Here is a 25372-nt window from a genome sequence, read left to right as displayed (position 1 = left end):
CTTGCTCTCCTCAGCCCCTTCTTAACTCCTTTCTTGCTACCCTATATTCCTCAATAGACCCAATTGATCCTTGCTTCCTAAACCTTATGTATGCTGCCTTCTTCCACCTGATTAGATTTTCCACCTCACTTGTCACCCATGGTTCCTTCACCCTACCATTCTTAATCTTCCTCACCGGGACAAATTTATCCCTAACATCCCGCAAGAGATCTCTAAACATCGACCACATGTCCATAGTACATTTCCCTGCAAAAACATCATCCTAATTCATACCCGCAAGTTCTAGCCTTATAGCCTTATAATTTGCCTTTCCCCAATTAAAAAATTTTCCTGTTCTCTCTGATTCTGTCCCTTTCCATGATCATGTTAAAGGCCAGGGAGTGTTGGTCACTGTCCCCCAGATGCTCACCCACTGAGAGATCTGTGACCTGACCCGGTTCGTTACCTAGTACTAGATCTAGTATGGCATTCCCCCGAGTCAGCCTGTCAACATACTGTGACAGGAATCCATCCTGGACACACTTAACAAACTCTGCCCCGTCTAAACCATTGGAACTAATCAGGTGCCAATCAATATTAAGGAAGTTAAAGTTACCCATGATAACAACCCTGTTATTTTTGCGCCTTTCCAAAGTCTGCCTCTCAATCTGCTCCTCGGTATCTCTGCTGCTACCAGGGGGTCTATAGAATACTCCCAATAGGGTAACTACTCTCTTCCTGTTCCTGACTTCCACCCATATTGACTCAAAAGAGGATCCTGCTACATTACACACCCTTTCTGTAGCTGTAATAGTATCCCTGACCAGTAATGCCACCCCGCCTCCCCCCTCCCCCCCCCATCCCTTTTAAAGCACTGTAATTCAGGAATATTGAGAATCCATTCCTGCCCTGGTGCCAGCCAAGTCTCTGTAATGGCCACCACATAATTCAATGTATGTATCCAAGCTCTCAGTTCATCACCTTTGTTCCTGATGCTTCTTGCATTGAAGTACACGCACCTTAGCCCTTCTGCCTTACTACTTTTACACCCTTTATTCTGCGTCTCTTTCCTCAAAGTCTCTTTATATGTTAGATCCGGCTTACTCCATGCACTATACTTGCTGTTCTCACATGACCTTTATCCTCCTCCACCTCACTATCTGCTCTGACACTCTGGTTCCCTGCTCTCCCCCCCCCCCGGCAAATCTAGTTTAAACCCCCCGGAGCAGCACTAGCAAACCTTCCCGCAAGGATGTTAGTCCCCCTCCAGTTCAGGTACAACCCGTCCTGTCGGAACAGGTCCCACCTTCCCTGGAACAAGGCCCAATTGTCCAGAAACATGAAGCCTTCCCTCCTGCACCAACTCCTTAGCCACGTATTTAGCTGCATTATCTTCCTATTTCTAGCCTCACTAGCACGTGGCACGGGTAGCAATCCTGAGACTGCAACCCTGGAGGTCCTGTCCTTCAACTTTACACCTAACTCCCTAAACTGTCCTTGCAGGACCTCCTCCTTCCTACCCACGTCTTTGGTCCCTACATGGACCACGATATCTGGCTGCTCACCCTCCTTCCTGAGAATACCGAGAACTCGATCCGAGATATCGTGAACCCTGGCACCAGGGAGGCAACAGACCATCCGGGATTCTCGATCTCTTCCACAGAACCTCTTATCTGTCCCCCTAACTATCGAATCCCCTATCACTACTGCTCTCCTCTTTTCCCTCCTTCCTTTCTGAGCTGAGGGTCCAGTCTCGGTGCCAGAAACGCGACCACTGCAACTTGTCCCTGGTAGGTCATCCCCACCAACAGTATCCAAAACAGTATACTTACTGTTGATGAGAACGGCCACAGGGGTGCTCTGCTCTTTCTGTCTATTCCCTTTCCCACTCCTGACAGTCACCCAGTTACCTGCCTCCTGACTTTTAGGGGTGACTATCTCCCTGAAACTGCTGTCTATTTCTGCCTGTGCCTCACGAATGATCCGAAGATCATCCAGCTCCAGCTCCAGTTCCCTAACTCGGTTTGTCAGGAGCTGTAGCTGGATGCACCTTTTACAGGTATAGTCATCAGGGACAATTGCGCTCATCCTGACTTCCCACATACTGCAAACGGAGCACTTGACTGCCCTAACGGCTGCCTCCATTACCTATTCCTAAATTAATTAGAGTAATTAAAGGAACTTACCCGGCCTTACCTCACTGGGAGCAAGCTCGTCCTCGGCCTCTGCTCACCGAAGCCTCTCGAGCCAAAGCTCACTCATCTACTCCTACTCTGTGTCCCACTACTCTGTCGCCCGCTACTACATCAGCTGCTCCGTTAATCTGCTCGCTTTTTAAACTCTCCCGCTGTCTCACAGGCCGACCTTCATGCGTTTGCGCAGTCATACCCCGTTCAAACTGCCAAAGAAATGACTGTACAGTATTAGGTTAGGACTGTATTGCTTAGGAAATAGAAGATTGAAAGGAGATTTGATAGAGATATACAAAATTGAGGGGTATAGATAGGGTAAATGCAAGCAGGCTTTTTCCACTGAGGTTGGGTGCAACTACAACCAGAGGTCATGGGTTAAGGGTAAAAGGCAAGAAATTTGAATGAAGGGAAATTTCTTCACTCAGAGGGTTGTGAGGATGTGGAATGAGTTGTCAGCCTGAGTAGTCCATGCTAGCTTGGTTTCAACATTTTGGATAGATACATGGGTAGTAGGGACATGGAGGGTTGTTGGGAGTAGGTGGTTTAAATGGTTTTCAGTATGGACATGATGGGCCAAAGGATCTGTTTCTATGCTGTACTTCTGACTCTATACACATGTCCTCTAGTTTTATTCACATAAGCAGCCTACCCCTCTTGACCCTCTTAATTTTGCACATCTCAATCATTTCCCCTCCTAACCTCTGTTCTAGAGAGGACAGAATCATTCTCTCCTCCATAACTAAACTGCTCCCTGCACATCCCAGTGCATCTCCTCTGTATCCTCTTTAGCACAACCACATCCTTGTAGAGTGCTGACCAGAACTGTACACCGTACTCCAGCTGAGGTCTGACCAAGGGTTGATCCAAGTTGGAGTGTAACCACCTCCTGTTTTCGGTGCCCTGATTAACGAGGGGCCGTGTCCCACCTGCCTTCCTAACCACATTATCTACCTCTGTTAGATCCTTGAAGTTGCCCATCGACATGCATCTTAGTCTGTACTTCCTAGGACCTTGCCAATTCATGCTGTGTGTCCTAGCCTCAATAGTACTCTGAAAATGCATTGCCTGTCTCCTTCCTTTTTTGGAGATCCCTGAACCTAGCCTCAAGGACTTGGGCAATCTTTGTTATCCACAAACTTGCTGACGGTACAGTACCCATCCCCACCCTGACATCCTTTATATTAGATTAGATTAGATTATGAGGACACTCAGTCCTCATTTATTGTCATTTAGAAATGCATGCATTAAAAAATGATACAACATTCCTCCAGAATGATATCACAAGAAAACACAGGACAAACCAAGACTAAAACTGACAAAACCACATAATTATAACACACAGTTACAACAGTGCAAAGCAATACCATAATTTGATAAAGAGCAGACCATGGGCACGGTAAAAAAAAGTCTCAAAGTCCTGATAGACTCATCATCTCACGCAGGTGGCAGAAGGGAGAAACTCTCCCTGCCATGAACCTCCAAGGGTCGCCAACTTGCAGATGCAGCACCATTGGAAGCACCCGACCCGCAGCCGACTCTGAGTCCGTCCGAAAACTTCGAGCCTCTGACCAGCCCCTTCCGACACAGCCTCTCTGAGCATCATCCTCTACCGAGCGCTTCGACCCCGCCCCGGCTGCTGAGCAACAAGCAAAGCCGAGGACTCGGGGCCTTCTCCTCCGGAGATTCTGGACCACACAGTAGCAGCAGCAGCGAAGCAGGCATTTCAGAAGTTTCACTAGATGTTCCTCCGTGCTCTCACGTCTATCTCCATCAAATCAGGATTGTGCACGGCACCCTACTTGACAAATAACAGACATCACCACCGGAGTGGCCGCTGCGAGCTGCGTTGCATTGCCATCTTCTTCTCCTGCTACCATTCCCTGGGCTTCCAATCACCAACAGCTACCGGTCCCCTACCGTCACCTGCTTACCTCCTATTGCCTATCCAATCTACCAACTTGCCCTGGGTTCCATGGACCAGCCTCCCATGTGGTCCCTGGGTGACTAGTACAAAAGGTTCGGAGTCCTGGGGCTCAAGACACATTTATGAATTGGTTTGGTAATGTGGAACAAGGCAAGTCATTTTTGCTCTGCTTCTGAACCCAGGCCAAGTGGAATAAAATTGTCATTCTATAAAATGCTTTCATTCTTGAGCCTCTGCCAAGTGAAAATGGGGATCATAAACCTCCTTGGTAAGAAGCCTATTTTCCATTTTCCCTTTGTTTTGAACCTCGGTGAGGGCATTTCATCACTTAGTAGATAATTGGTAAAATACTGTCACCTTGCTAAATTGTGGAATTTGCTCAGGGTTGGGCAAAGAGCAATATTATGGTTGATTAAAGGATGATAAACAAACAATTACAAAAATAAATTACACTGGCTGGCAAGTAGCGAGGCATATTGCCGATTTCAGCAGTCTTCTACTGTGTTGTTAATCCTTGCAGGTCAAATACTGTTTCAGATCTGTATTCCAATGTAGTAGCAGGAAAACAATCCTAGGGGTGTGTTTGGACCTCGTCCTGCTGGTAACTGAGAAGCTTTGCGTGACATGCATCTTTCTACAACCCTTAGGCAGCTCTGTACATATCACTGATCTAATCTTGCAGCTTCATTCTTTAGAAAAAATAGATTTTGTACTGAGTGTTTAAGGACTCTCTCCAAATGCAACAAGTTTATTTTACTTGACAAACACTACCCTTGACATTTAATAAATAATTATCAACTCTTGAATGCATAGGCTTAGATTCTTGTCTATTTCCTGCTACTATAGAAGGCTTTAGAGAGTGCAGAAGACCATTTGTGAATGAAGGGTTACATTTATGTGGATAGACCAAAGAAGCTGGGGTTAACACTTAAAGCAGGTGGAAGAGGAAGTGGTCACAATACAATGTTTAAAAGCCATGAAGGCAGGTGCATGGATAAGAATATTTAGAGGAATATGGGCCATGAACAATTTAAGTACAAGTAACTAGCTTAGAAATACAACTTGACTTCCTTTGGCCTTCTGAGGAAGGTTAGCGATGATACGAATTGACACAGGGCAGCTAAATTGTCTTCCTTGTACCTTGGCTGAGGTTCCCTTAAAGAAAAGGCCCCTTGAAAGGAAAGCCATGCAGTCACAGGGAGGATGTCCAGGCTCCTTTCAGACAGTGATGGGAATAAACCACAGGTCACTGGTGCTGTAATCCCATTATGCTAACTGCTACACTACCATGCCTCCTGAGGTTTGCAAGTCCTTTTAGAGGGAAAAAAAATCTGCCACCCTCAGCTGCTCTGGCCTGTACGATTCCAGACCTCAGCAGCATATCTGACTGTGAACAAGTCCAGCACTATATTAACATAATACTCTACACCAGGGGCTCCCAACCTTTTTTATGCCATGGACCAATACCATTAAGCAAGGGGCCTGTGGACTCCAGGTTGGGAACCCTGCTCTACACCAACAATTGTCGGAGGCAAATTATCAGTCCAGAATTTCCCATCATCATTGCCCTGACCTACCTATGCTCAATTACCAGTTGCTTCAATTGGTAAGGTTACATCTGCTTGTTCCCTCAGGTGGATGTGAACAATGCCTGCATTATTTTGAAGAGTACTTTCCCCCTGGCCTCCTGGTCAATGCTCTTCATCTCCTGCTGAGATTATGTGGCCATTATTTGTGTGCTTCCTGTGTACGAGTTGGCTACTGTGCTTCACTTTGAAAGTACATTGTTGTTTGTAAACTATCTCGGGATGTCCTAACATCATGAATATGCTCTGCAAATACAAGTCTTTTTACCTCTGCCACAGCTAAGTTGATGTATCTCAAAATGGAGCCCCCTTTCACCCGACCCCTCTCCTTTCTTGTACCAAAATGGTTGACTCTTGTTACCTTTATCACTTCCTCTCACTCCTACGTACAAACAATTTAAGTCTCACTAGTTAGTTAAGGTGATGTGTGCAACATTGGCACAGCCTACCCATACCAAGTTAACTTTGGAGGTACTGTTGGGTGGTTATTGTAAACTGCTATGCCCCTGGCACGAGATTCTGCAGACACTGGAAATCTTGCGTGACACCCACAAAAGGAGCTCGGCAGATCAGACAGCATCTATGGAGGGGAATGAGCAGCTGATATCTTGTGCTGAGATGTACCATCAGGACTGGAAAGGAAGGGGGCAAAAAGCCAGAATAAGAATGTGGGGCAGGTGGTGGTTATAGGTGAGCACAGATGAAGGGAAGGTGGGATGATGCCAAACTCAGGTTGGAGGAGGAACACCTCATTTTATTTGGGTAGTCTCCAACCTTATGGTATAAACATTGATTTTTTTCCCTAACCTCCAGTAATTATTTTCTTCCAGCCACCTGCCCTGTTTCTTTTAACCATTCCACATTTTGGTTAAATTCTCCCCCCCGTCACCCCTTCTCTCCCGCCAGTATGACCTGCCCATCACCTCTCTCTGGTTCCCCACCTCCTTCCTTTTATTCTGTCCTCTCTTGTTAGATTCCTCCTCCTTTAGCCCTTTACCATTGTCCTCCATCCCCTCCAGCTCCTTTCTTCATTGCCTCCCCACCCTCTTTCCCTCTCAACTATCACCTGCCAGCTTGTAATCCTTACTCTCCTCTTGCCTTCTCCCCTCTTCCTTTTCAGCCCTGATGAAGGATCTCAGCCATTAGCTTTGGCTGCATTCCTTTCCGCAGATGTGAAGAACAAGAATTTCAGATTGTATTTTGTGTACTTTTTCTGACATTAAATGGAATGATTGAAGTATTGAACATGACTTGCTACGTTCCTTCCGCATTTTGTGTCTGTTGTGACTGTTGCTAGGTCCCATGTGATTTTTTTTTGCTGTTATATGCAATGGAATGATTGTTGAGTTTGTTTAAGATAGATAACAGTTTTCAGAAGCCTTGCTAAAAATGCATGTAAACCTTGTCCACCGTTCTGCCTTGATTAATTTTCTTGGTTATCTCCTCAGAAAAACTCTATCAGATTTGGGAGACATGATCTCCCATGCTGACTCCTCCTAGTCAGTCCTTGCCTCTCCAAGTGAACATAAATCTCATCCCTTAGATGTTACGGCTGTTCAGGTTACAGAAATTTGCTCGGAGTATCCTGGGGTAGTTCCCTTCAGGCCCTGGGGAAATATCCATCTTAATGTCTTTAACACTTCCTTCTCCTTGACAGTGCTGTGTTCCGGGATATCCTTCCCCTAAGTCCCCACATCTTTCCCTCTGGTGAATACCAATTCAGGATCTTGCTCATATCCCCTGGATCCTCTCTCAGATTTCCCTGCTCATCCCTGAAGGGACCTACTCCCTCCATAACACCTTCTTACTTCTAATATACTTCTGGGATTCTTCTTAATCCTGTTTGCCAGGGCACTTCATGTGTTCTCTTTGCTGTTGTAATTTTTTCCTGAAGTTCTCTCCTCTGCGGGCTCACTCAATGCCAAGTTCCTGTACCTGCCATGTGCTTCCTTTTTATCTCCGATCAAATCTCCCGGTTCCCTAATCTTGCCACCTTTGCCTCTTGCCCTTTGAGGAACATGCTGACTCTCAGCACTCTGACCCTTGATCACCTTCCACGCATCAGCATGGTAGTGGAACAGTTAACGTAACACTATACAGTGCCAGCGACTGGAAATCAATTCCTGCCACTGTCTGTAAGGAGGTTTGTGCTTTCTCCCCGTGACTGCGTGGGTTTCCTTGGGGTGCTCTGGTTTCCTCCCACATCCCAAAGACGTACAGGTTAGCAGGTGTGGGTGTGCTGCGTTAGTGTCGGGAGCACAACGGCACTTGTGGGCTGCACCTAGTGCATCCTTGCACCATGTTGGCCGTTAATGCAAATGTCACATTTCACTGTGTGTTCCAATGTGCATGTGACAAATAAAGCTAAGCTTAATTGTAATGTTTGAATAGATAATTTTTCAACAATGAAAATTGAAAATTCCACAAACACTGAAACATTACTCTCTCTCTCCATGAATGCTGCCTGACCTACTGAGAATTTCCAGCATTTTCTATTTTTATTTCAGATTTCAAGCGTTCACGACTCACTATTTTTGTTACTTTTTATCTCAGGTTTATTTTATTAACTTAAACAGTTCCCAGTTGCTGTGATTGGATTAGAGCATGTGTCAGCAGGTGAACTGAGTGGCCAAGTGAGGCCTAGGGGTTATTTGCCCACTAGCATAATCATGTAACTGAAACTACATTGTAGTATTGACACCTGGGCACTGTAAGTTGCAGAAACTTGTAAAATTAGTTAGATCCATCATGGGTACTAGCCTCCATAGTATCCAAAACATCTTGACTATCGCCCGGTAGCACTCACATCGATAGTGATGAAATGCCTTGAGAGGCTGGTCATGACTAGACTGAACTCCTGTCTCAGCAAGGACCTGGACCCATTGCATTTGCCTATCGCCACAATAGGTCAATGGCAGACGCAATCTCAATGACTCTCCACATGGCTTTAGACCACCTGGACAACACAAACACCTACGCCAGGATGCTGTTCATTGACTATAGCTCAGCATTTAATACCATCATTCCCACAATCCTGATTGAGAAGCTGCAGAACCTGGGCCTCTGTACCTCCTCCTGTAATTGGATCCTCGACTTCCTAACCAGAAGACCACAATCTGTGCGGATTGGTGATAACATACCCTCATCACTGACGATCAACACTGGCGCACCTCAGGGGTGTGTGCTTAGCCCACTGCTCTACTCTCTGTATACCCATGACTGTGTGGCTAGGCATAGCTCAAATACCATCTATAAATTTGCTGATGATACAACCATTGTTGGTAGAATCTCAGGTGGTGACGAGAGGGCGTACAGGAGAGAGATATGCCAACTAGTGGAGTGGTGCCATAGCAACAACTTGGCACTCAATGTCAGTAAGACGAAAGAACTGATTGTGGACTTCAGGAAGGGTAAGACGAAGGAACACATACCAATCCTCATAGAGGGATCAGAAGTGGAGAGAGTGAGCAGCTTTAAGTTCCTGGGTGTCAAGATCGCTGAGGATCTATCCTGGTCCCAACATATCGATGTAGTTATAAAGAAGCCAAGACAGTGGCTATACTTTATTAGGAGTTTAAAGAGATTTGGCATGTCAACAAATACACTCAAAAACTTATATAGTTGCACCGTGGAGAGCATTCTGACAGGCTGCATCATTGTTTGGTATTGAGGGGCTACTGCACAGGACTGAAAGAAGCTGCAGATGGTTGTAAATCTAGTCAGCTCCATCTTGGGTACTAGCCCACAAGGTATCCAGGACATCTTCAGCTAGCGGTGTCTCAGAAAGGCAGCTTTCATTATTAAGGACCTCCAGCACCCAGGGAATGCCCTTTTCTCACTGTTACCATCAGGAAGGAGGTACAGAAGCCTGAAGGCACCCACTCAGCGATTCAGGAACAGCTTCTTCCCCTCTGCCACCCGATTCCTAAATGGACATTGAATCTTTGGACACTACCTCACTTTTTTTTTTAAGATACAGCATTTCTGTTTTTGCACTTTTTAAAAATCTATTCAATATACGTAATTGATTTACTTGTTTATTTATTATTATTATTATTTTTCTCTCTGCTAGATTATGTATTGCATTGAACTGCTGCTGCTAAGTTAACAAATTTCACGTCGCATGCCGGTGATAATAAACCTGATTCTGATTCTGGTTCTAATTCAAGGAGCAGTGCCTCAGGAAGGCAGCATCTATGATTCCGGATCCCCACCACCCAGGACATGCCCTCTTCAAACTGTTACCGTCAGGAAGGAGGTATAGAAACCTAACTCACACACTCAGTGATTCAGGAACAGCTTCTTCCCTTCTGCCATCCGATTTGTAAATGGACATTGAACACATGAATACTATCTCACTACTTCTTTATTTCTGTTTTTTCACACTTCTTATTTTGCACTACTTGCATAACTATTTAATAGACATATATACTTACCGTCAGTCATATTTTTTCTCTATAAATCATGCACTGTATTTCATTGTACTGCTGCTGCTAAGTTAATAAATTTCACATCATATGCCGGTGATATTAATCCTGATTCTAATTCCGATCTCCTCTTCTGTGGGAGGATTGTTTACCTGTACTCCCACTGACTTGTGCCTATACCTGTCCTATGAGCTGTTTGGTTAATCACACACTGCTGTTCCTAACCCAGAACAATTCAATTCTTTTTCTCCCTTTTAAAATATTTATTCTACATACTTTGTAAAACCAAATACTGCATCTCTCTATCCCATCACATAGCACAACTTGTGTTTGAAAAGAATGCTTTCCCCTCACTATTATGATATTCTTCTGACCTATAAAGTATGATATTTTTCTGACCTACAAAGAAGCTCATGGCAATTCAAAGTTAGTTAAGGGAGCATAAGCATGTTGGGTTCCACTGGATAAGACCATAAGATATGGGAGCAGAAGTAGGCCATTTGGCCCATCGTGTCTGCTCTGCCTTTCAATCATGGGCTGATCCAATTCTTCCAGTCATCCCCATCCCCTGCCTCCTCCCCGTACCCTTTGATGCCTCGGCTAATCAAGAACCCATCTATCTCTGCCTTAAATACAGCTGACGACTTGGCCTCCACAGCTGCTCATAGCAACAAATTCCACAGAGTTACCACCCTCTGACTAAAGTAATTTCTCTGCATCTCTGTTCTAAATGGACATCCTTCAATCCTGAAGTTGCATCCTCTTGTCCTAGACTCCCCTACCATGGGAAATAACTTTGCCATGTCTAATCTGTTCAGGCCTTTTAACATTTGGAATGTTTCTATGAGATACCCCTCATTCTCCTGAACTCCAGGGAATACAGCCCAAGAGCTGCCAGATGTTCCTTTCATTCCTGGAATCATTCTCATGAATCTTCTCTGAACCCTCTCCAATATCAGTATATCCTTTCTAAAACAAGGAGCCCAAAACTGCACACAATACTCCAAGTGTGGTCTCACGAGTGCCTTATAGAGCCTCAACATCATGTCCCTACTCTCATATTCTATACCTCTAGAAATGACTGCCAACATTGAATTCGCTTTCTGCACCACTGACTTAACCTGGAGGTTAACCTTTAGGGTATCTTGCACAAGGACTCCCAAGTCCCTTTGCATCTCTGCATTTTGAATTCTCTCCCCATCTAAATCATAGTCTGCCCATTTATTTCTTCCACCAAAGTGCATGACCATACACTTTCCAACATTGTATTTCATTTGCCACTTCTTTCCCCATTCCCCTAAACTATCTAAGTCTCTCTGCAGGTTCTCTCTTTCCTCAATACAAGCCACTCCTCCACCTATCTTTGTATCATCGGCAAATTTAGTCAAAATCCAGCCACAAATCTATTAATCCCAAATCATTGAATACATTGTAAAAAGCAGCGGTCCCAACAGTGACCTCTTGTGGAACTCCACTGGTAACTGGCAGCCAGCCAGAATAGGATCCCTTATTCTCACTCTGTTTTCTGCCAATCAGCCAATGCTCCACCCATGCTAGTAACTCCCCTGTAATTCCGTGGGCTCTTATCTTGTTAAGCAACCTCATGTGTGGCACCTTGTCAAAGGCCTTCTGAAAATCCAAGTACACCACACCTCATCTACTGCATCTCCTTTGTCTACCCTGCTTGTAATTTCCTCAAAAAATTGCAGTAGGTTAGTCCGGCAGGATTTTCCTTTCAGGAAACCATGCGGGCTTTAGCCTATCTTGTCATGTGCCTCCAGGTACTCCGTAATTTCATCCCTAACAATCAATTCCAACAACTTCCCAACCACTGATGTCAGGCTAATAGGTCTATAGTTTCCTTTCTGCTGCCTCCCACCCTTCTAAAATAGCGGAGAACATTTGCAATTCTCCAGTCATCCGGTACAATGCTAGAATCTATTGATTCTTGAAAGATCATTGTTAATGCCTCTGCAATCTCTCTAGTTACTTCCTTCAGAACCTAGGGTGCATTCCATCAGGTCCAGGAGATTTATCCACCCTCAGACCATTAAGCTTCCTGAGCACCTTCTCAGTCGTAATTTTCACTGCTCATACTTCACTTCCCTGACACTCTCGAATGTCTGGTTTACTGCAGATATCTTCCACTGTGAAGACTGATGGAAAGTACGCATTCAGTTCCTCTGCCATCTCTACGTCTCCCATTACAATATCTCCAGCGTCATTTTCTATTGATCCTATATCTACCCTCAACTCTCTTTTACCCTTTATATACTTAAAAAATGCTTTTAGTATCTTCTTTGATATTAGTCGCCAGTTTCCTTTCATAATTCATCTTTTCCTTCCTAATGACCTTCTTAGTTTCCTTCTGCAAGTTTTTAAAAGCTTCCCAATCCTCTATCTTCCCACTAGCTTTGGCTTCCTTGTATGCCCTCTCTTTTGTTTTTACTTTGGTGCTGACTTCACTTGTCAGCCACAGTAATTTCCTTCTTCCATTCAAAAATCTGTTTTACACTTTCCTCATTTTTTGCAGTAACTCCAGCCATTCCTGCTCTGCTGTCCTTCCTGCTAGTGTTCCTTTCCAGTCAACCTTGGCCAGTTTCCCTCTCATACCACTGTAACTTCCTTTATTCCACTGAAATACCGACCATTGGAATTTAGTTTCTCCTTCTCAAATTTCAAAGGGAACTTGATCATATTGTAATCACTGTTCCCAAAGGGTTCCTTAACCTTAAGCTCTCTTATCACCTCCGGATCATTGCGCAACAGCCAATCCAGCACAGCTGATCCCCTAGTGGGCTCAACAACAAGCTGTTCTAAAAAGCCATCCATCAGACATTCTACAAATTCACTCTCTTGAGGTCCAGTACTGGCCTGGTTTTCCCAATCCACTTTCATGTTAAAATCCCCAACAATTATCATGACACTCCCCTTCAGATTATAGTTCACTGAAAACACACCTACAGGCGAAGTTTGATCCCAATTTCTTTGTCACTTTAATTATGGGCTTCTCTCATGCACTCTCTCGCACCTTCTGTCTCAGCAAGTATCTGAGAGGTAAAAAGGTTTTTTGGCATCCTTGCCTTTATTGGTAAGTGTATGAACTATGAGAGTCAGGTATCTCCTCTGGACTGTCTCCAATGCCACCAGGAACCCAAACCTGCTCCCAATACTCCCAGGTGCATTCTGATCAATGCCTTATAAAGCCTCAGCATTACATTCTTTTGTATTCTAGTCCTCTCAGAACGAATGTTAACATTGCATTAGCCTTCCTCACCACCAACTCAACCTGCAAGTTAACCCTTTAGTGATTCCTGCATGAGGACTCCCAAGTCAAGTTGCACCTCTGATTTTTGAATTTTCTCCTCGTTTAGAAAATGGTCCACATTTTTATTACTTCTGCCATACACTTCCCTTATACTATATTCCATCTCCACTTCTCCGCCCATTCTCCCATTCTGTCTAAGTTCCTCTGCAAACACCCTGCTTCCTCAGCAAAACCTGCTCCTCCACCTATCTTCATATCGTCAGCAAACTTGGCTACAAAGCCATCGATTCCTTCATCCAAATCATTGACATATGACATGAAAAGAAACAGTCCCAAGCAGTCCCTCTACGGCACCCAACCAGTCACTGGCAGCCAACCAGAAAAGGCCTCGTCCTATGTCTCCTGTCAGTCAGCCAATCTTCCATCAATGCTCGTACCTTTCCTTTAATTCCATGGGCTCTTGTTGATCAGCCTCATGGGTGGCACCTTGTCAAAAACCAGAAAATCAAATAAACAGCATCCACTGATTTTTCTTTGTCTATCCTCTGTTACGTACCCCATAACTGGGTTGTCAAACCAGCAGAAATGGAACACTTGTTGGAGTCTGTGATTACTAGAAACTAATAAAGTTTTTTTTTAATTAAGAAAATGAGAAATACAGCACACTAACTGCAAGGATATAAGTGTAACAGGTTAGCAATGATAATATACACATATACATAGAAATAGGGTAAGTAATCGCTGTTGTTGTACCATTGGAGAGAGAGAGAGAGAGAGAGAGAGTGAGAGATACAGTTGAGGTTTCAGGTAAACCTTTTGATGCCTTCTGATCCCGTTGTGGTCACCGACTGTGACCCCTCCGTTCCGGATGCGATCGTTCTTCCGTGGTGAACCAGGCACCCAGGCAAGGGCGGACACACAACAGATTCCTGCCGGTCGTACCTTTACACCCTGTGAGCCTCTGACCGATTCCCGCAAATCGGTCCTCCAAACTCCCACCAACTTGTGGGGCACAATGCTCTTTCCAGGGTCTCGTGGCGTGTGTGTCTATGCCTTAGCAAACCTGCTATTTTTATCCTCCCCCTGATGGGGTATCACCTGTCTATCAAACTTCACACTTCCTCTTGTCTCAGCAGGATTGTTAATGAACAGTTCAGGTTCAAAGCAAACTGTCCGTGGCAGACGCCAACATACTGAATTATGTCTCTCTCTCTCTCTCTCTCTCTCTCTCTCATTATCTCTCTCTTCTCTCTTATTAGCATTTTGAATGGCTCTCCCTTGTCTCTCGTTATCTCTCTCTCATTAACAGCATCCATTCTGCAGCTCTGCTTGGCTTCACACATGACACCTCCTTGTTACTTCGTCAAAGAATTCCGATGAAGTAGTAAGGTCTTTGAGAAAACCATGCTGACTTTGGCCTATTTTAACACGTGCCTCCAAGTAACTTGAAACCTCATCCTTAATAATAGACTCCAACATCTCTCCAACCATTGAAATCAGGCTACCTGGCCTATAATTCTGTTTTTATGCCTCCCTCCCTTAAAGAGTGGAGTGACATTTGCAATTTTTCAGTCCTCTAGTGATTCTTGAAAGATCATTACTAATTCCTCTGCAATCTCTCCAGCTACCTTTTTGAGAGCTCTGGGGTGTGGTTCATCTGGTCCAGGTGACTCAAATGCTTTTTCCTTTGTAATAGCAACTGTAATCACTCCTGCCCCCTGACACTCCTGAACTTCTGGCATTCTTTCAGTGTCCTCCACAGTGAAGACTGGTGCAAAATATTTATTAAGTTTGTCCCCCATTACCTGTGAAATATTCCACTGGTCTGATACTCACTCTCATCTCTCTTTTACTCTTTACATAACTGAAAAAACCTTTTGTCCTCTCTTTTATATTATTGGATAGCTTCCCTTTATATTTAATCTTTTCTCACCTTGCGGCTTTTTAGTTGGTTTTCTAAAAGCTTTCCAATTCTATATCTTCCCACTAATTTTTACAATATTATATGGCCTCTTTTTTGCTTTTATGCTCTCTTTGACTTCCCTTGTAAGCCACAGATGCCTTATCTTCTCTTTAGAATATTTCTTCATCTTTGGGATGTATCTTTCCTGCGTCTTCTGAATTTCCCCCCGAAGCACCAGCTGTTCTGCTGTCATCCCTGCTGGTGACCCCTTTCAATCAACTTTGGTCAGCTCATCTCTCATTCCTCTGTAATTCCCCTTGCTCCACTGTAATAGTGATAAATCCAGTTTTAGCTTTTACCCTATCTACTGTATACCCCTTATAATCTTGTATACCTTTATCAAATCTCCTCTCAATCTTCTATGCTCCAAGGAATGAAATCGTAACCTGTTCAATCTTTTCCTATAACTCAGATCCTCCAGTCCCGGCAACATCTTTGTAAATTTTCTCTGTACTCTTTCAACCTTGTTTACACCATTTTACGTCAGGTAGGGGACCAAAACTGCACACAATATTCCAGGTTAGGCATCCCCAATGTCCTATACAACTTCAACATGACATCTCATCTCTTGTACTTAATATGAGGAATTCTGCAGATGCTGGAAATTCAAGCAACACACATCAAAGTTGCTGGTGAACGCAGCAGGCCAGGCAGCATCTCTAGGAAGAGGTACAGTCGATGTTTCGGGCCGAGACCCTTCGTCAGGACTACTTAAAAAAAATTTAGAAGGGGTCATCGGTGGGGGTGGAAGGGTCCTTGTCGAAGAAGTAGGCTCGAAGACGGAGACGGCGGAAGAAGAGTTCTGCAGCATGGTGAACACGGAACCCGCTGAGGTGTGGGCGAAGGGGAACAAAGGTGAGGCCCTTACTGAGGACAGAGCGTTCTGCCTCAGACAGTTGAAGGTCGGAGGGGATGGTAAAGACCTGGCACGGATGAGAGCTGGGATCAGAGGGGGGAGGGGGGAGGCTGGGGGTGTCAGTGGAGAGGGGAGGGTTGGGGTGAGAGGAAGATGGAGCCTCTGAGGGCCCAGGAGCTGACAGTGGGATCTGAGGGAGACGGGGTCCTGACGAAGGGTCTCGGCCCGAAACGTCAACTGTACCTCTTCTTAGAGATGCTGCCTGGCCTGCTGCGTTCACCAGCAACTTTGATGTGTGTTTCTTGTACTCAATACTTTGATTGATGAAGGTCGATATGCCAAAAGCTTTATTTACAACCCTATCTACCTGCGATGCTACTTCCTTTCTTATTTTTAATTTTATTTTTATTTGGATAAGGTATTCACAAGTAATACACAAACTTTTTTTTACATATATAACCTTTTCCATTTTTTATGTGAGTAAATCTGTATTAATTTGTACATTCACAAGTGCACATTGAGATAATATAGAAAATAATTAGGCACTCAAATAGATGTTTATGTGCAATTGTAATTCCACTCTATTAAACTAAATAATGATAATTGTTGCTATAAAAATATTAATAATAGTGGTTGAATACTAATTTCCATGTATCTCTTCTGGTCCATTGCTTTCTGGTCCAAAATTTCCCCAGATCTTTTCTCTACTTGTGTTAATTCCACATTTTCCAAAAAAACAGTAAACATTTGAGCCAAGGATGCTTACGTTAACGCCATTACTATGTTGGTGAGACAAACAGTATAAACCATTAGGAGAGTCATCTAAAGTCTGCTCACTCTGGGGTTATAAATTCAATCCATTTATTCCAAATTTGATAAAAATTTTTCCTTTTGAATTCTCAGAGAATAGGTCATCTTTTCCATTTTAAATATTTCCAAAATGTTTTCATGCCAATCTTCTAATGCAGGTGATGTTGGATTTAACCACTTTCTGGTGATTGATTTCTTACTTGCCGCTAAAAGGGCCAGCAGCAGCTTTATATCTTTCTTCTATTTCAAAAACAATACGTGCCCCAAATAGAGAGTCTCAAAGTTCAGAGGTATCTGAGTCTTCAATACCATAACTAATGTTCTGTGAATACCTTCCCAATTTAAACTTAATTTAGGGCAATCCCAAAAAATATGGAAATGATTTGCCTCCTTGGAGCCACACCTTCTCCAACACGCCACGTTTGTGTCTTTATATTTTCCCTGGTATGGGGTCTTGAAGTATCTTATAATATTTTTCCAACAATGTTCTCTCCAAATCAAAGAGTTAGTCAAAGTCCACTGAAAGCCGCACATTTTCCCCCAAGCTGCCTCTGAAAGTAACAACCCCGATTCTTTCTCCCACTTCTCTTTAATATACAATGTGTTTTCATTTTTGGCATGAGAGAGAGCATTATATAATCGAGAAATTAATTTACTTGGTATTGAACTGTAAGCCGAATTCAGAATCTTGAAAAATTTTAATTCTACTTTTGCTAAGTCTGTATATCTACAACTCTGGTTAACATAATGTCGTACTTGAAAGTACCTAAAAAAGTTATTTTAAATCTTTAATCTTCAGCTATAAAATACAGAGATTCAACAAATTAGTATATATATAATTAATAAAGCTGAAGAAAAAAAAACCATATATGTGCTATCTTCAGCTTTATTAATTATATATATACTAAAAAAAAATCATTGTGTTCTAAGCTGTATTTATCCTGCAGGGATTGAAAACTTTGTAATGCACCCTCATGTGTGAATGAGAGGCAGGTTGTAAGACCTTTCTTTATCCACAGTTCAAATCTTTTATCTCCTCTGCTGGGAAGAAATTTGGTATCATAAGCACACCATCTGAAAAGTTTTAACATGTTATTGATTCCACATGAATTAACCACCTTCTGCCATACTTTTAATGTGAGATTTATCCAGCTGTTTTTAATCTTTTCCAATTGGGCCATCAATCCTTTGTCAGCTACTGAGGCCTGCAGAGGAAAACTGTCAATCAATCCAAATTCTATTTCCTTCCATCTAGCCTTGCATTCCCTATTGCACCAATATAACAGAGGGGTTATCTGTGAAGCATAAAAATAATTTCTTAGACAAGGAAGTGCCATACCTCCTCCTTCCTTTCCTAACTGTAAGGTGTTAAATTGGATTCTAGGTTTCCTTCCTCGCCAGATAAAGTGGAAAACCCATTTGCCCCATTCCCTGAATTGATTATCGTCCACCTCCACAGGTAAAGTCCGGAAAAGGTAAAGTAACAGAGGGAGAATATTCATTTTTATGGTATTTATCCTTGAATTTAAACTTAAAAAGGGGATAAGATTCCATCTGCTTTTATCTCTGAAATTAATGGCCCATAATTTACCTGTGACAATGTTGAAAGATCTTTTGGCAGGGTTATTCCTAAATATTTTAATGATTTAGCTTCCCACTTAAGATCACATGTATCCTGCAGTTTCTTGGATGCTGTATAACTTAAGGACAAAACCTGCGTTTTCTTTACATTAATTTTATAACCTGATATTTTCCCGAACTCATCCAACAGTGTAACCAATCCTAAAAATGATTTTTCTGGTTCACTCAAATAGACTAAAATGTCATCTGCGAATAGCGCCACCTTCTGTTCAATTCCTGCCACCTTGATACCTTTTACAATTTCTGTCTTATTAGTTGGGCAAGAGGTTCAATGTATAGAGCAAAAAGGAGAGGAGAAATTGGGCATCCCTGTCTAGTTCCTCTCTCTAAAATAAAAGAGTCAAAGAGGTCCCCATTTATCTTAATTCGAGCTGTCATATAAAGTCTGGATTCCTTTAACAAACGCTTCTTGAAAGCCAAATCTTCCTAACACTCTGTATAGGAATACCTAACTAACTGAATCAAAAGCTTTCTCAGTGTCTAATCCTACTACCATTGTCTCTGTCCCGTTCTTAATAACCTGTTCTAGTATGTGTAAAGTTCGTGATGCCACTTTCAAGGAATTATTTATCCGTGTTCCCAGATCCACTCTACCGCACTCTTCAGTCCCCTGTCGTCCAATATGTAAGACCTACACTGGTTGGTCCTACTGAAGTGCAAATCCTTGCACTTGTCTGCATTAAATTCTATCTGCCACTTCTCAGCCCATTTTTCCAGTTGGTTCAGATCCTGTTGCAAGCCATGATGACCTTCTTGCTGTCCACTAGCCTTGAATCTTGGTGTCATCCGCAAACTTGCTGATCCAGTTAGCCACATTATCATCCAGATCATTGATATAGATGAGAAACAACCAATGGACCCAGCACCGATCCCTGCAGCACCCCACTAGTCAGACATCAGAGAGGCAACCATCTACCACCACTCTCTGGTTGCCCCCCCCCCAACAAAGACAATGTCTAATCCAATTTACTACCTCATCTTGAATGCTGAGCAATTGAACCTTAACCAACTGCTAAAGTCCATGTAGACAACATCCACTGCCTTGCCTTCATCAACTTTCCTGGTAACTTCCTTCAAAAGCTCTATAAGATTTGTGAAACATGACCAAAGCCATATCGATTATCCTTAATCAGTCCATATCTATCCAAATACTCATATATCTGACCCCTTAGAATACCTTCCAATAGCCTTCCCACAAATGATGTCAGCCTCACTGGCCTAGAATTTCCTGGTTTATTTTAAGAGCCTTTTTCAAACTGCAGAACAACATAGGGTATCCTCCAGCACCTCACCTGTCACTAAGGTTGATTTAAGTATCTTGCTTGGGCCCCGGCAATTCCTGCACTTGCCTCCTGCAGGGTCCGAGGGAACACCTTGTCAGTCCCTGCGGAGTTATCCACCCTGATTTGCCTTGTATTTGAGGTGAAGGGGGAAAGCTTAAAGGAGATGTGCTGGGTAAGTTTTGTTTTACCGTGAGTGTAAGGAGCTTGGAACAGGCTGCCAGGGGTGAGGATAGAAGCAGACATGATAGTGGAGTTTAAAAGGCGTTCAGACGGGCACACAAGTACTTTATACTATATACTTTACACTTTATCGTCGCCAGACAATTGATACTACAACGTACAATCATCACAGCGATATTTGATTCTGCGTTTCCCGCTCCCTGGATTACAAATCGATAGTAAATATTAAAAATTTAAATTATAAATTATAAATAGAAAATAGAAAAATGGAAAGTAAGGTAGTGCAAAAAAACCGAGAGGCAGGTCCGGATATTTGGAGGGTGCGGCTCAGATCCGGGTCAGGATCCATTCAGCAGCCTTATTACAGTTGGAGAGAAGCCGTTCCTAAATCTGGCCGTACGAGTCTTCAAGCTCCTGAGCCTTCTCCTGGAGGGAAGAGGGGTGAAAAGTGTGTTGCCCTGAGCTCTTACCTCCAATGAGATGACCAGAATTGCACGCAATATTCCAAGTGTGACCTTAGAAATGTGTTATAAAAATGTTCCACCTTAAGCTTTGTTCGAGTTTTGTACCAGTTGTAAATGAATGCGTTACAGTTGAGGTATCAAATTTAATTTAAAAAAAAATGCTGCCTGGGCACTTGAGCCTTTCCAGCTTTTCAGAATTTGTTTCCTGTCAATGCTCCAGTTGTTCTACCCCAAGCTGCACGTCCTGATGAAAGCTAATGATCAGATAGGGACTGAGCTCCCTCTCTGATGCTGCCTTACAAAGCATAGCGTATGCAAAGTGCAGAGTAGAGGTAGGGCATAGGTGCTCTGTAGATGAACAATAGCTCAATTTTTGCATGCTTTTGCATTTAAAATGACCAACAGTCTGACTGGAAACTAAAGTGAGAACCTGTTGTCTCAGCGTCCTTGTGAGATTGATACAGTCACCGAGGAACTGCAGAAAGGACCGCAGCTTACTGACCAGTTTATTCCATAAAGGGTAATGATTTTTTATACTCTCTGATTTATTTTAGTGAAATGGTGACCTAGACCAGGACAGAACAGGGCTTTAAAAGGTGTATTGATGATGTTGGGTTCAAGTTTTCTGCTGTGCTGGAAACAAAGGGTTTGGCTTAGCGTTGGTGCAGGAACTGCCAAGGAGATTGTCAGCAGGATCGAGTGTAGGATATCAAGATGGCATAATGAATGGTTTTTAATACTTCAGTTAACTATGAAAAAGCTGAATTTAGTGGGATGATTTAATAGCAGGAAGTAACTACTAAATTGTTTTCATTTCTCTTACATTGCCTAGCTATGTAATTGCTCATTTATCGCAATAGTACGGGGTTGAAAATCTGTTATTTTCCAGAAAAGGAATGAGATAATGAGATTTTTTTATGTTGTTTGGGTGAATGGAGTTTCAAGTCAATACTTCCAGGCAGGTGTCATCCTTGAAAATGTATGTAGCATTCTGGATTTTCTTGGAAAATTGCAGGAAAAATAGATCATATTGTCCTGGAAATGCCCTTCCTCAGATATCTGTGGCCTTTTTTGCGCAGGGACAATTATTATCAAAGGACGTATGCAGTATACAACAGACAATAGACAATAGGTGCAGGAATAGGCCATTCGGCCTTTCGAGCCAGCACCGCCATTCACCGTGATCATGGCTGATCATCCACAATCAGTATCCAGTTCCTGCCTTATCCCCATAACCTTTGATTCCGCTATCTTTAAGAGGTCTATCCATCTCTTTTTTGAAAGCATCCAGAGACTTGGCCTCCACAGCCTTCTGGGGCAGAGCATTCCATATATCCACCACTCTCTGGGTGAAAAAGTTTTTCCTCAACTCCGTTCTAAATGGCCTACCCCTTATTCTTAAACTGTGGCCTCTGGTTCTGGACTCACCCATCAGCGGGAACATGCTTCCTGCCTGCAGCGTGTCCAATCCCTTAATAATCTTATATGCTTCAATAAGATCCCCTCTCAGCCTTCTAAATTCCAGAGTATTCAAGCCCAGTCGCTCCAATCTTTCGACATATGACAGTCCCGCCATCCCGGAAATTAACCTTGTGAACCTACGCTGCACTCCCTCAATAGCAAAAATGTCCTTCCTCAAATTTGAAGACCAAAACCGCACACAGTACTTCAGGTGTGGTCTCACCAGGGCCCTGTACAGCTGCAGAAGGACCTCTTTGCTCTTATACTCAATTCCCCTTGTTATGAAGGCCAGCATGCCATTAGCTTTCTTCACTGCCTGCTGTACTTGCATGCTTGCTTTCAGTGACTGATGTACAAGAACACCTAGATCTCGTTGTACTTCCCCTTTTCCTAATTTGACTCCATTTAGATGATAATCTGCCTTCCTGTTCTTACCACCAAAGTGGATAACCTCACATTTATCCACATTAAACTGCATCTGCCCACTCACCCAGCCTGTCCAAGTCACCCTGCATTCTCATAACATACTGTCACCCAGCTTTGTGTCATCGGCAAATTTGCTAATGTTACTTTTAATTCCCTCATCTAAATCATTAATATATATTGTAAACAGCTGCGGTCCCAGCACTGAACCCCGCGGTACCCCACTGGTCACCGCCTGCCATTCCGAAAGGGACCCGTTAATCGCTACTCTTTCTTTTCTGTCAGCTAGCCAATTTTCAATCCATGTCAGTACTCTGCCCCCAATACCATGTGCCCTAATTTTGCCCACTAATCTCCTATGTGGGACTTTATCAAAGGCTTTCTGAAAGTCCAGGTACACTACATCTACTGGCCCTCCCTTGTCCATTTTCATAGTTACATCCTCAAAAAATTCCAGAAGATTAGTCAAGCATGATTTCCCCTTCATAAATCCATGCTGCCTCAGACTGATCCTGTTACTGCTATCCAGATGTGTCGTAATTTCATCTTTTATAATTGACTCCAGCATCTTTCCCACCACCGATGTCAGGCTAACAGGACTATAATTCTCTGTTTTCTCTCTTCCTCCCTTCTTGAACAGAGGGACAACATTAGCCACCCTCCAATCCACAGGACCTGATCCTGAATCTATAGAACATTGGAAAATGACTACCAATGTGTCCACGATTTCTAAAGCCACCTCCTCAAGTACCCTGGGATGTAGACCATCAGGTCCCGGGGACGTATCAGCCTTCAGACCCACCAGTCTATCCAACACCATTTCCTGCCTAATATAAATTTCCTTCAGTTCATCCATTACCCTAGGTCCTTTGGCCACTATTCTATCTGGGAGATTGTTTGTGTCTTCCCTAGTGAAGAGAGATCCAAAGTACCTGTTCAACTCATCTGCCATTTCCTTGTTCCCCATAATAAATTCACCCGTTTCTGTCTTCAAGGGCCCAATTTTGGTCTTAACTATTTTTTTTTCCTTTTCACATACCTAAAGAAGCTTTCACTATCCTCCTTTATATTCTTGGCTAGTTTACCTTCGTATCTCATTTTTTCTCCGCGTATTGCCTTTTTAGTTACCTTCTGTTGCTCCTTAAAAGTTTCCCAATCCTTCGGCTTCCTACTTGTCTTTGCTATGTTATACTTCTTCTCTTTCATTTTTATACTGTTGTTACGTACCCCGTAACTGGGTTGCCAAACCAGCCGAAATGGACCACTTAGTTGGAGTCTGGATTACTGGAACTAAGAAAGTTTTATTAAAGAAATAAGTAACACAGTACTCTAATCGCAAGGATATAAATGCAACAGGTTAGCAATGATAAAACACACATGTACACAGAACCAGGATAATAGGAATCAATCAAGCTCCATCGCAGTCTAGGGGTAAAATGATCAGTCTCAAGTGACGCAGAGTTCAGTTCAGCTCAGTACAGCTCGCAGCAATCGCTGTTGTGCCGTTGGAGAGAGAGAGAGAGAGCGAATATGCAAATTTCTGATTCAAACAGACCTCGGATGTTCCTCGCAATTAGCTTTCGGGCGAGCCCTTTTTACTGTCTTCTGAGGTCACCGACTGTGACCCCTCCGTTCCGGATACAATCGTTCTTCCGCGGTGAACCCGGTACCCAGGCAAGGGCGGACACACACACCAGGTTCCCGCCGATCGTACCTTCTCACCCTGTGCGTCTATGGTTGGTTCCCGCGACCAGACCTCCAAACTCTCGCCAACTTGTGGGGGCACACTGCACTTCCAGGGTCTCGTTATCTCATGATTTCTCCTGGTGTCTCTTGTGCCTTAGCGAACCTGTTCCTTTTATCCCCCCGCTGGGGTATCGCCTGTCCATCAGCTTCAAACAGTTCAGGTTCAAAGCAACCGGTCTGTCAATACTCAGAACTGTGTCTCTTTTCATTAATCTCTCTCATCTCTCATTAACATTTTGAATGCTTCTCCCTTATCTCTCTTATTTGCATCAATCTTCTGATAACTTGGTTTTTCGTCACACCCCTATCCTTCAAAGGATTTTTACCAGGGTAAAAATTATAGGCATGAATACATTATTAGATACACACAAATATACATGGTCATCAGCTATTTGGCTATTGCAGAGAACTTAAAGTTGTCAACACCTTGACAGACAGACAGCCATCACCTTTCCGTTCCTTTCATATGTGTTATTTTAATAATCCTCTAAGACCAGGCTCCAACTTAGCAAACTTCATAGTGGCCAAAAACACTAATGAGTTGTGATCAGTGTAACTTCTCAGTGGTTTTCGTCCCGGACAAAGATAACAAGGGTCGTCCCACACCAGCTTAGCATGCTTTGGCAAGAGCTTAGTAAGAGGGAGGGTAATATCCGCAAAGTTTTTTTTTGCAAAACTTCCTGTAATACCCCACCATCTCCAAGAACCTTCGGGCATGGTACTTGGTCTCCATTTCCTCCTTAGTACTCCCTCCTTCACATAATAGCCCACTGGCTACCTTTTTAATTCTGCTTCAGAGAGAGCTGTCTCCACCAAAACCATCAGCTCCTCGTCTCGCTCCTGTGCCTGTACAAATTCCTTCCTTGCTAATGATAAATCTACCTTAACTTCCATTTCACTACGCTGCTTCTCACTTTCTGACTCCTTCTGATACAAGGCTGGTAAAAACGTCTCAGCCAAATCTATATTCACTTCGGCAGCCTTTCTGGACATGTGCCGAGTCACTGCACAAACAGGATAAACCTGTGAGTCCATGGGCGGGGCCTCAATGCTGGCAGGCTGGCTTGTCAATCTTACTGCTGGGTACACCTCTCCGCCGGTGAGGTCATTACCGAGTAAGACCTCCACGTCTTCCATCGGTAGTTCGGGCCTCACCCCGATCGTGACCG

At 43.4% G+C, this 25372-nt stretch overlaps 1 protein-coding gene across 1 annotated transcript in view; it reads left to right on the top strand.

Moving 5' to 3' along the window:
* The first annotated feature begins 20753 nt into the window (after positions 1-20753).
* si:dkeyp-117b11.1 (B-cell linker protein) overlaps positions 20754-25372 on the top strand; it is a 73974-nt gene continuing 69355 nt past the window's right edge. The window contains exon 1 of the mRNA XM_063056836.1: positions 20754-21093. The gene's annotated coding sequence lies outside the window, so the exon portion shown is untranslated. The remainder of the gene's footprint in view (positions 21094-25372) is intronic.

Source organism: Mobula hypostoma, chromosome 8 (genome assembly GCF_963921235.1).
Source record: "Mobula hypostoma chromosome 8, sMobHyp1.1, whole genome shotgun sequence".
Taxonomy (NCBI): Eukaryota; Metazoa; Chordata; class Chondrichthyes; order Myliobatiformes; family Myliobatidae; genus Mobula; species Mobula hypostoma.
The sequence above is the reverse complement of the archived record's forward strand: the minus strand, read 5'-3'. Positions and strand labels throughout refer to the sequence as shown.